At 43.4% G+C, this 14,262-nt stretch overlaps 1 protein-coding gene across 1 annotated transcript in view; it reads right to left on the bottom strand.

Annotated features, from left to right (window-relative positions):
• The window catches only part of Pacrg (parkin coregulated), a 469,717-nt gene that overhangs the window by 23,488 nt on the left and 431,967 nt on the right, over positions 1-14,262 (bottom strand). The gene's annotated exons all lie outside the window — the stretch shown is intronic.

The raw sequence follows: 14,262 nt of genomic DNA on the forward strand, positions 1-14,262 counted from the left end.
TAGCCCTTGGAAAATTTAGGATCAGAGAGTCTTTGTGGCACTGTGTATATGAACATGTGCATATATGAATGCACATGCACATGTACACACGTACATACATACACCTATGCACACACTAATACACACATGTACACCAATATTTATACACATGCATATCACATGCACAGATTTATGTTTGTATTGTTCCTGTTGTGGAGAGTTTACCCTCAATTTTTTTTTTTTTTTTTGAGAGGACAATGCAGAATTCAGTAAGGAATGTGTTTCACTGCAGATGACTAAGGCTCACATTTGTAGCTGAGAATTGTTGAATTTAGTGTGGATATGTTACTTATTCAGAGAATAATAAGACATTTTTATGGTAGAGGTTATATTGCTATTTTTGATTCTGAAATTTAATTGCTAGGTCCTGACTGAGTTCAAGTTCCCAGTAAAGGAATATAGGAGGTTTTGTTGATGGTATGGGCTTTACAAATGATTCTGTAAAACTCACTTTAGAGCCCCAAATTCCATCTTTGTTTCCAACACTCTGGTATTCTCTACTGAATGTTGTTTTATTTCTACCTGTGTCATTATGTGTAGTAAACATAAATGTCCTGCTTTACGTATCAATAATAAAATATGCATTATTTTCCTAAAATCAGCAATACACATTGATATTTCCTGACACTAAATATTTATGGACAATTCACACCAGTTTTATCATCCACACCGATTGTAACAGATGCTAGTTCATCGTTCAGTCTGGAAGATTTTATAAACCACTAAGTAATGAACTCCCACCCATTCCAGAAGACATAGGCTATGAAATTGCATGAATTGCAGTTAAATAGTTATTCTGATGAAATATCCCTTCACTCTCCACTTGTATAAAGATGGTTGAGTTCCAACGTGTGCATAATTTGCAGCTGGAAGACTAATTTCAGCATGAGATCTGCATGGCAGAAGCATGCAGCAGAGCACTTGCCACATCCTGTCGGGATGGGTTGGAGTGCTGGGTCCCAGGGTCTCGGCAGCCTGGCTCAACACCGGGGCTCCGCTCACAGTGAAATGGGTGCATGGCGCCCCTACTGTTTTGATGGGTGCTGTCGCCTCCATGGCAAATTTGTAGCCGCACAGAGTGGAGGCTTCCTAATTGGGCCTCATCCCCAGCGCCTGTGACAGCTCTGCTCCTGGTGGTGACAGCGCCCGTGTGGCTCTGTGCCTGAGCAGCTCTGTGCCTGAGCAGGAGCCCGGCTTGTCATTCCTCCCCTCATGGCTGGAGCTTTCTTCCTGGGACCTCCTTCCCACTCCGGCTCTCTGGGCTGGCCCGTCTTCCTAATTGCTACCCTGGGAAATGCTTCGGCAGCGACTGGCTGGTGGAGCAGGCCATGCAGCGAGGGTGAACTAGAGACTGCCCTGCCTTCTGTTGGTGTCTGGGTTGTTCGAGGAACCCAGGGCACCCTGGCTGCCAGAACAGGCCCACCCTGACCTCCTGGGGGTTCAGTCCAGCAGGGAGGAGGGACCTTAAAGAGACGCTGCCTCTATGCTATGGGGGCCTGGTGCCTGAGAGACCTCACCCCTGGAGATGGCCTTGAGGTGCCTCAGCAGCCTGATGGAGGGATGGAGAGGGGAGGGGTGGACAGGGTCATTGGCAGGGAGCAGGCTTGAGGGTACTGGACCTGAGATCCATTCAGTACTGCCCCAAGGGGTGGTGCCGTGAGGCAGGGAGTACCCAGCTATACTGAAGTGGACCCTTGGGGGCCACGCGGAGGGCTGTCACCTCTGCGCTCAGTGTAAAGCAGTGTAACACAGGAAGCCAAGTGGTTTCAAGTGGACAAGAGGCACCACTGACTGCTCTTCCACTTGGCCTGCCTCTGCTGCTCCAGGGAGTGCAGGGTGGGGACAGCAGCTTGGCCCAGGTGATGGAGGGAGAGGGACGCTTTGGAAAACCACAAAACAGCTAGAACCCGAGTTCAATTTGATAGAGCGAGAGGGGTGTGCTGAGATGGCTGAGCTGTGTAAATGGATGACAGCGGCATGAGCTGTAGCAGGGGACACTGGGAAGGCCCAGGTCTGAGGGCCAAGGGAAGAGCGAGAACTGGCCTCTGGACACATTAACATCGGGCCCTGGAAGATGGCTCTGCACATCTGGGACGCCACCACAAGACCCAAGAGCCACGATGCGTCGTTGTCTGCGTCACAATGCTGTACTAAGTCAGGATCCATCTGCTAAATACACTAAGAACCTAATGAAAACTTCCTAACAACTGCTCACACCTGGTTCCTAATTCAGGGCTCTCTCTGTCAGATCTCTGCTCTTCACGTGTATGGACAGAGGCAGGGGCCACAGCCTGGAATGGGGGACAATGACCGATCTGAAGAGCTGGCTTTCCAGGACTCAGACCAGGCCGCCCAGGAGCTCTTGGCGTGGCTCAGGCTGCTGCCACCTCCCTGAACGTCGCTTGTTTTCATGTGAGATGGCAGGAGGGACAAAGTAATCTCTGAAGACCCCTACAATTGTATAATCCTGTGCTTCTTTGGGTTGCAATCATTTAAGACATTTTAAATGAATCTGTTTGTTAAACTGTTCTTTGTTGGAAATACCCACAGTCCTTTATTTATCCATAGCCTTGTATTGGTGGTCTCCTAACGTGGAAAATACAGCCTGACTCAAAAGGCATAGCCCTCTCCTTGTTCAGCTCGTCCAGCGGTCCGTTTCCAGTCACTCTAGGTCCGTAATGGACCGGAGCTGGTTCCTTCAGCACTTTTTCCACACCTTCTGAGTCAAGCTTCTTTTTGGAAATCATCAAGAATTTTATTTATGTGATTAGAGAATTCAGGCACTAAAATACACCCCCGTCACAAAGCACAATCATGACATCTGTTTCTCTACATGAAATCACACACATCTATGAACTGGGTATATGTAAGAAATGTCCTTAAAATCAATCTAATATTGACTACTTTATAATGTCCTATGACAGAGTGTATAACATGCTCAAGGTGACTTTCAAATCATACACACACAAAAGGTGCAGGATGCAAGATCCAGCAGAGAAAGGCATTTCACACGCACTGTGCTTCAGCACTGTGACAGCTTCTTGTGTTTGATAATAATCACCAAAATGTACACGTGTTTATATAAAACTCGCTCTACTGTCAGAGCATTGTAGCTGTAATCCCAGGGTGACCAGGGCGTGGGGACGCTCCATGAGTGAGCAGTCTGGTACCAGGTGTTTGCAGAAAGAAATGGCTGCTTCCAATTGCTCTTTCTGTCTAAGGAAGTGAAGAAAATGGACTACTAGATGGGCTGAGTCTTCTCACAGCTAAGATCAAAACTATTAAAATGAATTTCCTTTTATAAAAACATCAGAGAAACAAGTGTTTTTGTAGAGGGAGAACTGGAAACCCCGAGAGCGGCCTTTGAGTCCAGACTTTGTTTAGATTTTCACTTTTTGTCTCTGAGGACAAGTTTGACCTGATGGTCTCCTTGGAGGAGTCCTGGAGCTTCTTTATACCCAGTGCTGAAGTCCGTGTGCATATTATGATGAGTATGATATGCTTAACCCTTCTCAGGTTTTGACTTGTAGGTAGAGTAATTCCAATGGACTTTTTCTTCTATGGTGCCTTGGTTTGAATATTTTAATATTATCCACATTCTTTATTCAGTAAGGCAAAGAAAATCGTACTGTTTTTTAAAATGGTCCAAATAAGTTTTTTTTTTTTTTAAGGAAAGGAGAAAAACAACAAAAAATTCAAATTAATTCTAATGATTTAATCCAGAATATTTTTTTAAAAGAACTTGATCTGCTTCTAGTGCACGTGATACTTATCTGATTTTATCTTGAGTATTTAAGAGACTTTATTTTAATAAGAAAAGAAAGCCTGCTGTCAATATATTGGTTAAAGTTAATTGGATTTGGAATGCAAGTTAAAATTGGGTAGGCCTCATTTCTTTTCCTCTGCCGCTAAATGAGTAGATCAAAAGGTTAGCTCAATGTAGCCTGACATATGCAGTGTCTTTCAATTACATACCATTATTCTATGAAGGCTGTATTTTGCTTAGAATTGATAATTATTAAATGTAAGCTGTTTAAATTTCATCTTCAAAATGACACATTTGGAAGTTCATTTTCTAGAGAGATTGCTATGGATTTCTACTTCTGAAATTAAATGGAATTAAATGTACATTATCTAGATTTCAAAGTAAAAAACATGACTTTGTCTTGATTTTCAGCTCCTGTCACTTTTTAGCCCCTGTGCCACATGCCTCGACATTCCTTCCCCTTTCCATCTCTTTCATCCGCTGCAAGTTTACCCTCCCTCAGGCGCAGCTCCAAACATGTCAAGTCCACAACTCCCCCCTCCACACAGATGTCTTGGTCATTTGTCCCCCAGGGTTCAAGTGCTGGGTGCCTGGGTCCCAGGGCAGTGATGCTAAGAGGTGGTGGGGCCCTGAGTCAGTTCTCATGGGAACCTCCCCACATTCTTCCTTTCACACATTGTTCAGGATGCCACCTGCCAGGATGATGCAGCTGAGGGGCCTTGGCATGAACCAGCACTGTGCCCAGCCTTAGGTGTTTCATTATAGTAACAGAAAACAGACTAATACAACGATGTGGGAGCAAATTCTTAAGTCTTTCTATAGGAGCTCAAGGAGTTCCCTGACGGTCATCATCAGGTGTTCTTCACTCCTGAGGTTGTTTTTCCCGTGACCCTCCTTGCTACCACCTCAGCTTCACAGTCCAACCGACCCCAAGTTGGTGCCACTCACGTCTCCTACTTGCCCCCGTTTGCTTGCGCTATTTCTACACCTGTAGGACCCAACGTCACCTGCAGCTATACAAACCCTACCCTTCTCATCTCAGTTCAAATCATACTGCTTCCATATTCCTTGACTGGAAGAAACTTCTCTTCCAATCCCTCAGTCATTTTAAGTCTCCTCTCATGACATCATTTCCTGTTGTTATACACGTGTTATAAATGGGGTGTTTTTGTTCCCCAGGAGTCATGTGTGGCTATATTTGAAGATGAGACCCTTAAGGAAGCAATTAAGGCTTAACAAGGTCACACAAGAGGGGCCTAATCTAGTAAGAGCAGGGTCCTTAGTAACAAGGAGAGACAGTGGGGGTCTCTCTCCCCCACACCTTCACTGAGGGGAAGCCAGGGAGAGAGCCCTCCCCAGACACCAAATTGGGCAGAGCCTGGTCTTGGGCTCTTCTCTAACACTCCTGCTCACCATGGCCCCCACGCTGGGCAGGGAGGGGCCGTGCACAGCGTGCCCTGTGCCATCCAAGGTGCAGCGATAGCAGGGCAAGCCCAGGGACCTCAGCACTGCCCAAAGTCCCCGAGGTCAGCCTAGGCGCACGTGTCGGGTATGAAGTGAAGCCGCTGATGGCAACAGAGTGAAATGGGATCTAGAACTACAAAATGAATAGAAAGCACCATAATAAATACTGCCCAAGGAGAGCTCTAAGATGCCACTAAAATCCTCTGAGAAAATGCATTGCCTTAAATATTTGTATTAATAAAAAATAGAAAAGTTGAACAAGAATTAAACCAATTCAGAGTTGGGAAAGGAGCAACAAAACAAATGGGATGAAATTAGGACTTAAGAGAAAATAGAAGCAGAAATTAATTAATATTAAACTGAAACAGCAGAACTGCAAAACAAATCCGAATGATGGCTTTTGGAAGGAAAAAAAAAAAAAAACTAAGTTCAATGAAATACGCCAATAGCTAAAATAATTTTTAAAAAGGAGAAAACAAATAAAGGATAGGTGTGGTAACAAACAGTGCAGAGAAGTAAGAGAGACACAGGACACGGGTTTGTTCAATTTTGTGCAGATAAACTTGAAATTTGGACACACTGAAAAAATGTCTAGGAAAATTTAATTTGCCAAAACTGATCCCAGAAAGAATAGAAAGTCTAAAAACAAAACAAAACAAAACAAAAAACCCCACCTGATTGTGAAGGGAGAAATAAATTATCAAAAAGCTACCTCTCCCCAACAAAAAAAAAAAAGGAAAGAAAAAAAGAGGAAAACCACTCCCCCAAAACTGAGGGCCCCATACATGCAGGGCTTTTCTTCCCAGAACTTAGAGTGAAAAAAGGAATACTGCTTCCATTGCCTTCCCACTCCAGGGCAGTGACTCGATACCAAAGCAACAACCACAAAATGGCAGAGAAAGTAAATAATAGACCAATATTACTAATGAATCTAGCAGCGTAAGTCATACATAAAGTATCAGGAAACTAAATTCAGCAGCATATTTAAAGAGGGATGCATCATTATCAAGTGGAGTTTATTTCAGAAACACAAGAATGATTCACTATTATGAATTCTATTACTAAAATGGATGATATTAAGGATGCAAGTAAAAATACTTATGATAATTCCCATGGATGATAGGGCACTATACAATATTCAACAACCATTATTGATAAAACAAAATAAAAAGAATAGAACCGCTTTTTTTATAGGTTAAAATATATCTTTATCCTGAAGCCAGCAGTATGCTTCATGAAGACATCACAAATATTCCCATTAACATTCCCTATCATTGTTTTCATCACTACTAATTAGCAATACATTATAGACACTAGCCAGTGTTATTACATAAGAAAAAGAAATTTGAGGTAAAAAAAAATTGGAAAGGAGGAAGCAAAATAACCGTGTTTTTGAGAATTCATATTTTATGCCTGGAAACCCAAGAGAATCAACTGGATAATTCAGAATAACTCAGTAGGTAGTGGGGTTGAAAATCATTATACCAACCTCAGGCTTTTATACAACTGTATATGAAGAAAACTTTAACGTAAGGACTCATTAGAAGGAACAAATGGAAAGACATATGTCTGGGATTTCAAAAGGATGTCAGTTCTACTACAGTTGATTTTAAAAGAGATTCCAATAGAAAAAGAAATAGTTTTATTTTTTTAATTTTAAGTAGTCATATTGGTCGCAGATTTCATATGTAAAAATACACGAGCAATAAGCACTAGAAATGCTCTTAAATTTAAAAGACCAGCCATTGGTGTGAATTACCAGATATTAAAAAATATAGGGTCATATACATATAAGAATTTAATTCCTATGAAACTGTCTTCTCAAGTCCATACTTAAAATATGAACTACTCAACAAATGATATTGGGACAACTGGGTAGTCTCTGGGAAAAAAAGATTTGGATTCATTATCTTTCAACTTACATTAGGATGAATTTCAAAAGGATTTAAATATGAAAATACAATCATGAAAAGTATAGGCAAATTTATTCATAAACATCAGTGGAAGGTCCATCAGACTGTGACTCAATTTCCAGAAACCATGAGAAAAAAGATGGATTCGACCCTGTTCAGAGGCTTGGTAGTATTTTCTATTTGAGATGCTCTGGGGAAATAGTCTCCCTCATGTCTTTTGTGTTTTATTTTTATTCGTGGTGATTTTGAAAGATAAAGTATTTTCTTTTTTTTTGCAATCAAATTTGTCTTTTTGTTTCGGTTTCTTTTTTTGATGTTATGTTTGCCTGTATTGTGTTTAGGTTTTTTAAAAATAGCTTCACTTTGTTTTACATTTAATCATTAAATCATCTGTATTTTTAAATTTTAGTGGTGGTATAAGAAAAGACCTTATTACTTAAGAAAACTTTCCCCAGATAGTTAGCTGACCCTGTGCCTCTTTTTAGGTAATGTTTTATTTTCCCACTGATTAGGATGCCATCTTGATAAAATAATAAATGCTTTTAATAAATTCTTGGATTTATTTCTGTTACGTTGATCTATCTATACTATTGTTGGGGCCACAACTTTTTAATGACATTGTGATACTGTAAAATATAAATTTGGTTTTGGTTTCTGTATCTTGCTTAGTAAGGACTTCTAAAATCTTTGGACTCTCTGAAGGATGGCTATGTTTTTTCTGTGCCCATGAAGACTGAAGACTGGCAGCCCTAGGTAGCTTCAGGTCAGTTCTCTGTTGCTCTGACAAAAAAAAAAAAAAAAAAAAACCATGATGAAGAGGGAAAGATTCACGTTGGGTCACAGTTTTGGAGGTCTGAGTCCATGGTCACTTGGCCCTGTTACTGTGGTCCACGGTGAGGCTGAGCATCACGGTGGCGGGTGTGTGTCAGAGCAGAGCTGTTCCCCTCTTGGTGGCTAAGGAGCAGGGAGAGAGGAAGCAGCCAGGGTCCGCATCTCCTTCAAGAGCTTGCCCCCAATGACCTGTGTCCTCCGATAGGCCTAAGGACCCCCACCTTCCAATAGCACCCTTAGCTGGGGACCACACCTTCAACACCCGAGCTTTGGGTGACATTCAAGATCCAAAGGATCACAGATGGCTCACAGATACAGAGAAAAAAGTTAAGAACCAGGTCTCAGAAAGGAGGTGGGAATTACTTAGGGAAGCTCTGGGCTGTGCTGGCATGGCATCCACCGTCCCGAGAACCATCTCCCACACTTTCACCCTGGCCAAGCCCACCAGGCCTGCCCTTGCTCACCTGCTCACCTCATGGCCAGGGGTGAGAAGGCCCCGCCGAGACTGTTTTAAATGGCATCTTTGCTGTCCCTTGGGGACAGTGCTAGGTGGGTGGAAAGGACAGCCATGAGTGGTCTCTGAACCATGAGTGGGTGCAGCCAGTGGCTCCATTAGTCCCTTCTGGGGCACTTTCCTGGTGTGGTTTCTTTCACCAAGAGCCTGCAGATGGTGTATCAGGCTGACTCCGAGGAGCTACATGGTTTCAGTTAATATTCTCAATGGAATCTTTTATTAGCTGAAATTTCCAACTGGCTATTGCTAGGATCCAGGGAAGATCAGTTAAGAATTTTAATTCATTTGACAGATGAGAAAGCTGTTTCAGAAAGCTTGAGTGTCACTGGAAAAATTGGAAATAGCAGCTTGGAAAAATTGAGAAGCACGTCCTGGCCTATCTGCCCCTGCTAGAGACACACATTAGGCTCTGAGGTGAAGAAGACATACCAGGGGGAAGCTATCAGGAGCCGGGTTCCAGAAAAACGTAAGAAGGAAACATAATGGCAACCAGCATCTCATTTCTAGCTTTCTAAGGAGGCCTGGGTAAAAATGAAACCCAAGTGAATGGTACATGATAGAGGGGCTGAGAATGGAGTGGGATGTTAGCGCTGAGAGAGCCAAAGAACAACTGGGAGAAGAGTGAGGGTGAGCTGCCCAATCCCACAGACGCCAAACTGAACATCCATGTTTTCCTGTGAAAGAAACAAAGCACACAAGCACGTGTTTCTAGGATACTAGAAAAGTGGAGCGACACATTGTATCATGAAAATAAAAATTTTTTTTTGAGATTTTAAACTAGAGGTTTTTCAAATGGAATACGATCTCTTACAATATATCTCACTATTTTCAAAGGATCTATAGCTTACTTGTGCTTTTCTGTTAAATTTTATTCATTTAAAATTAATATGTTGCATTTTATGTAATTTGAATATCTATTTTTTTTAAAAAAATTAATTTGATACTTTCCAGAGCCACATATTGGAGATATCAACATCTGATCTGTGAGCTAAAAATTCTCCTCAGAACTGAGAGAGCCTGGGGAGTAAAGCTGACTGATCTGAATGTTTCTTGGCTTTCTCTCTCAGTTCTGAAAAAGCATGTCAGATATCAGAAAGTGAGTGAACCGAAGAGAAAGGAAGCTCCATTAACTTGAAATCAGTCGTCATTTATTAGGAAGTGTGTTGAAGTCTGCTTGCTTAGCAAGCCTGTACTCAGAGTAAATAATTCACACCTGGTGGGGATTTGTGGGCTGTACTCTGGGAATAACCTATTTCAAAACACTTTAGCATGGTTTGGGTGAGCAGCACACACAAGTGAAATTGATATATAAAAATAATTGCTTTTTAATCTAACTTCTAAAGCAGTTTCTCCTTAATATCTCATTAATAAAATTTGAGTAATAGTAGATACTTCCCGGGAACAAACTGTGCCTTTCAAATGTTGGATGGTTTAAGCTTTCCGTTAATTGCATGTAGGCTTTTGTAGAGTTGGTGTGAAATATTATGGTTCCATTGGGTATGCAGGATCCTAAAACATTTCACTTGGCCAAGTGAGGACCCAGAGAAGGGGGCCGTTGGTCCTCATAGGTTGGCTCATCTCACGACCAAACACGAGGCAGATTGGCAGCACTTAGTGGGCACCTAGGAGACCCTTGGTGAGCTGATGAGCTGAGGTCTATTGCTGTTATAAGGAGGTTGAGGCTTGCTACCAGTGGGATCCTGCTGAGAGTAAAGCCACTAGTCAGGGAAGACTGCAGTGGTTGTTTCTGGTCACATGAAGGAAGCATGGCCTTTTAAAATTTTTTATGATTTTATTTATTTTTTATGTGGTGCTGAGGATCGAACCCAGGGCCTCACATGTGGCACTGGGTGAGTGCTGCACCATTGAGCCACAGCCCCAGGCCTGGCAGCCCTTCTCCCCTGCTTCCTGACTGCAGAGGCCGTTGAGCCCCTCCTCCTCAGTACCCTCCTGACTCCTGGTATCTGCCTGGTTCTGGGCAGGCAGCCTTGATGTTCCAGATCTTTCTGTATCGAGGTGGAGCCATGTGGTGAGGAGCTCACTGCAACTTAGCACATGGAGAAGTAATGGAGAGAAGTTTCCCCCAAACTAGTGGCTCTCGGGACAGGTAGGGTGGGCCCAATCCACCTGATGGCTTGGGTGTCACCCTGGCTTGGCTCTGCAGCCAGAGGCAAGTCATTAATTCTCTAGCTTCACAGAGATAGTCAATTCATGGGGCTCTTTTGAGGACTGAGAAGTAATACATGCAAAATTCTTCGCATGCTGACCCATACAGAGGAGGTGGGATGGGTAACTGTTAGGGGGCTTCAGGTGTAGGCAGGCGTGCAGATGTCCCTGAGCACGCCCTCAGACACAGGTCCCTGCACATGCCTCTGGCCCGGCAGGCACCCCTTCAGCCCTGAGCCCCTGACCCGCCTTCTGCCCTCTCCAACTTCTCCAGGCACCTGGCCTGCCCACTTCACAAGGGTCCCAGCGCTGACTCTCAGACACTAATTGGGGAGTTAGGATTCACAGAAACTGAATGATTTAATCTTAGCCTCTTGCGAGTGACTCAAAATTACCTCCCCCCTTCTAAGACATGGCATCTTCCCTCTCTACAAGATACCCTGTTTATTAGCATTGGATTTACCTGTGATTTTTGAAAGCCAAAACAAGTTTCTGATTTTATAGTGTTTTATGTCTTCTGAAAAAAATAGAATGGACTAAGTTCCACTTCCCAGTCGTAACCCTTGTAATTGATGTCTCAAGAGCACAGGTTGAAAAATTCACCAGTAAGAGATATGAAAGAAGTTCTTTAACAGCTTTAAAATAACTTCATCAAACACAACGACTTATTCAATTAAACACAAATGACTGTTTAGGAATTGGTCTATTACTATTTTTTTTCATGAGCAGATAATTAGAAAGTGATGACAGGATGATTTTAATGCTAAATAATTGGAGATCACACCAATATCCATTTTAATTTATGGATCAAATTATTATTTCCAGAAGTAAAATGTATAGTAGTCAAAACATTATGATAGTAATCTTTGATTCAAAATTGAGAATCATTCTATTATAGTAAATGCCAAAAGTAAAAATTTAAGTGTTTTTTGTTAAATCACGAAAATAAAATTCTGATGTAATATTTAACCCCAGCCATCAACATGTCAACTAGCTACTTAAAAATTAACTGCCATTTTAAGGGAAAGCAAGAAAATTTGTACTGCTACAAGACATTAGGAAATTATTTTTATTTGGTTTATACCTAGAAAAGAAATATTTAAAATTTAATAGATGGAGCAACTTGTTAGGTTTGTAATAATACTAGTACTAATAACAGCTAGCACTGGGTTCTTAGACGTCAGTGACTGTTCTTAATTATTTATATTTATTGACTCCCTTAATCCTCACAACAAGTATACAAAATAGGAATTAATATTATCATTCTCATTTCTGTGCACAGGGACAGTATTTTCACATCCTTCAGATTATTAGCACACAGTTCATGGCCTGGGAGGGTTGCCCTCAACCCTGGATGCAGGGAGCAAGCCTGCAGCCTCCTAACAGGCAGTGGGGAGCTCCTGCTGTTGGGCCTCCCTCCAGGGAGAAGGGTGCGGCCAAGCAGCTGTGGGCCCAGGTGATGGAGCTGCACCTTCCTTCCCCCAGACGCTTCCTGGAAACTCAGGAAGCCTGGAAACAACCCCCCCCCCCCCCAGGCAGCCACATTGATCCTCTGCTCCTGCCCTCATCCATTCTGCTGCTGAAGACAGACAGGTAAGAAAGTTAGAGCGCTGGTCCTTGAAGCACTTGCAGTTTAAAAGCAGATCATCAAATGTTAGCACACATCACCATAACATTGTGACACAGGCTTACTAGTTCGCCATATTAGACGCTGTCCCTTTGCCTGGCCAGTGGTGATGCTCCTGAGTGGCCCTCAGCTCCGCAGGCCAATACTTAAAAAAACCACCTTTTTCTAACCCCTCACTTCCTCCTCTCCTGCTCCATCTGCACACTGCTGCCAGACTCCTTTTGGCAAAGGCAGCTTCTCTCTAGGTTAATTTCAGGTGTTTTAAAGCCTCCCAACCCCCTGCCATTTGTCTGTAAGTCCTCTGCAATTTGTCAACAACCAAGGTGTCTGTACCTACTACTGTCCAGCTAGGGAAATTTCTGTATTTACCTCTAATATCTCCCCTCTGCCTGTTGCACCCACGGCTTCCCTGACCTCAGATGCCCCTGGTTCCATGTCTGGAATCTCTTTCCAAGTCCAGCCCAAATCCCGCCCCTGGGCAGCATTTCCCCACACCCCAGTGGCCTCTCTCTCACCCCTGAACCACTTCAGCTGCACCTACTGCTTGCACTGGCCAAGGGCACTCAGGGTCTCCTGGCGCCAGCTGCTCTGTGTGCACGCTCGCCTCCAGGAGCAGAGCATGTCGGCACCAGGCTGAGGGAGTCTCCTCTGGAGGAGCCCAGGTGGTGACAGCACCTGAGAGGGACCAGCCTTTCCTTTCCCTCAGTCCTGGGGTGGCAAGCGTGAGGCCCCACCTCATTTCATCAGAACTCTAGTGACTTGGTGTGAGACCAGGAGGGAGGGTCGGTGGAGGTCTGGGCAGGTGGAGGTCTGGGCATCGACGTGTGAACGCTGCCTGGTCTGGAGTCAGGACAACTGGGGACAGCTGCTTACTATGCCCTGGACTCTCAGCTCCCTCAGCTCAGAGCACCACAGAGGGGCCTCCGCAGAGTAATTCAGATCACTGCTTTCAACAAGAAAAACACTTTTGAAATTGCAAAATATTTACATTAACCCGAAAGCACAGTAATGACTGTGTGGTATTACAAATGAAGTCACAGCCCAGCTTTCCCTTGGTGCTTTTTTTTTTTTTTTTCAAAGTAACGTCAGCCTTCTTATTTATCCATGTTAGCTGTGCTCTTTATCTGAAAAATATGTAAATCTATTTAAATTAATTTCCTGTAATACCACACAAAACAATAATCATATTAGTACCATTCATAATGTCCTAATAACATTAACATAATTGCATTCAAATACGAAATTGCTAGGTAATAGGCTTTTCATAAATTGTTTCAGTGAGAATGTCATTTTTAACGTGACTCTGGGTCTTTAGTTCCAGATATCATTGGAAAAAATTGCGTGCCCTGAGTGAGAAGGTTTCCCACAGTTTTTGCCAGCACAGGAGAAACTATCAAAGAGCTTTTGTGGCTAGAGAGGGGTGTGTGCAGCAGCCTATTTCTGAGCACAGGCCGCCTTTCACTGTGACTTTCTCTGGGGCAGAGTTCTGCTCCGGCTCGCACTGTGTTTTGTACCATGCTGTTGAGGGGAACAGGGACACGTAGGCTGTGGCCACCACATGATCTCTATACCTCTGCAGAGTGTGGGAGTAGAGCTCTTGGAATCTAGTGTGTCTTGGGGAATGAGGTCAGTTGTCAAAATTGGTTGGACCATGGATAGGGCGGTTTCTGGACTCTGGGGTGGCATAGGGTCTCTCAAGACCCTGAGCACAAGTGTCATGAAGGGTATATGTTTGCAAGGTCTTGGATGTGGTGGGGGAAGCAAAATACCTGGCTCCATAGTAGGGCTACAACTCCAGGCTGTGCATGTGGAACATGTGGACATTTAGTTTTCACAATGGCATGGAGCGGGAAATATTGGGCAAGTCTGTACTGCAGTAAGTCATCTGCACAGCATGAGGGACATGTATATGGCAGCACCTAAGTGATCTAGCTAACTTCAA

Source organism: Urocitellus parryii, chromosome 8 (assembly GCF_045843805.1).
Source record: "Urocitellus parryii isolate mUroPar1 chromosome 8, mUroPar1.hap1, whole genome shotgun sequence".
Classification (NCBI taxonomy): domain Eukaryota; kingdom Metazoa; phylum Chordata; class Mammalia; order Rodentia; family Sciuridae; genus Urocitellus; species Urocitellus parryii.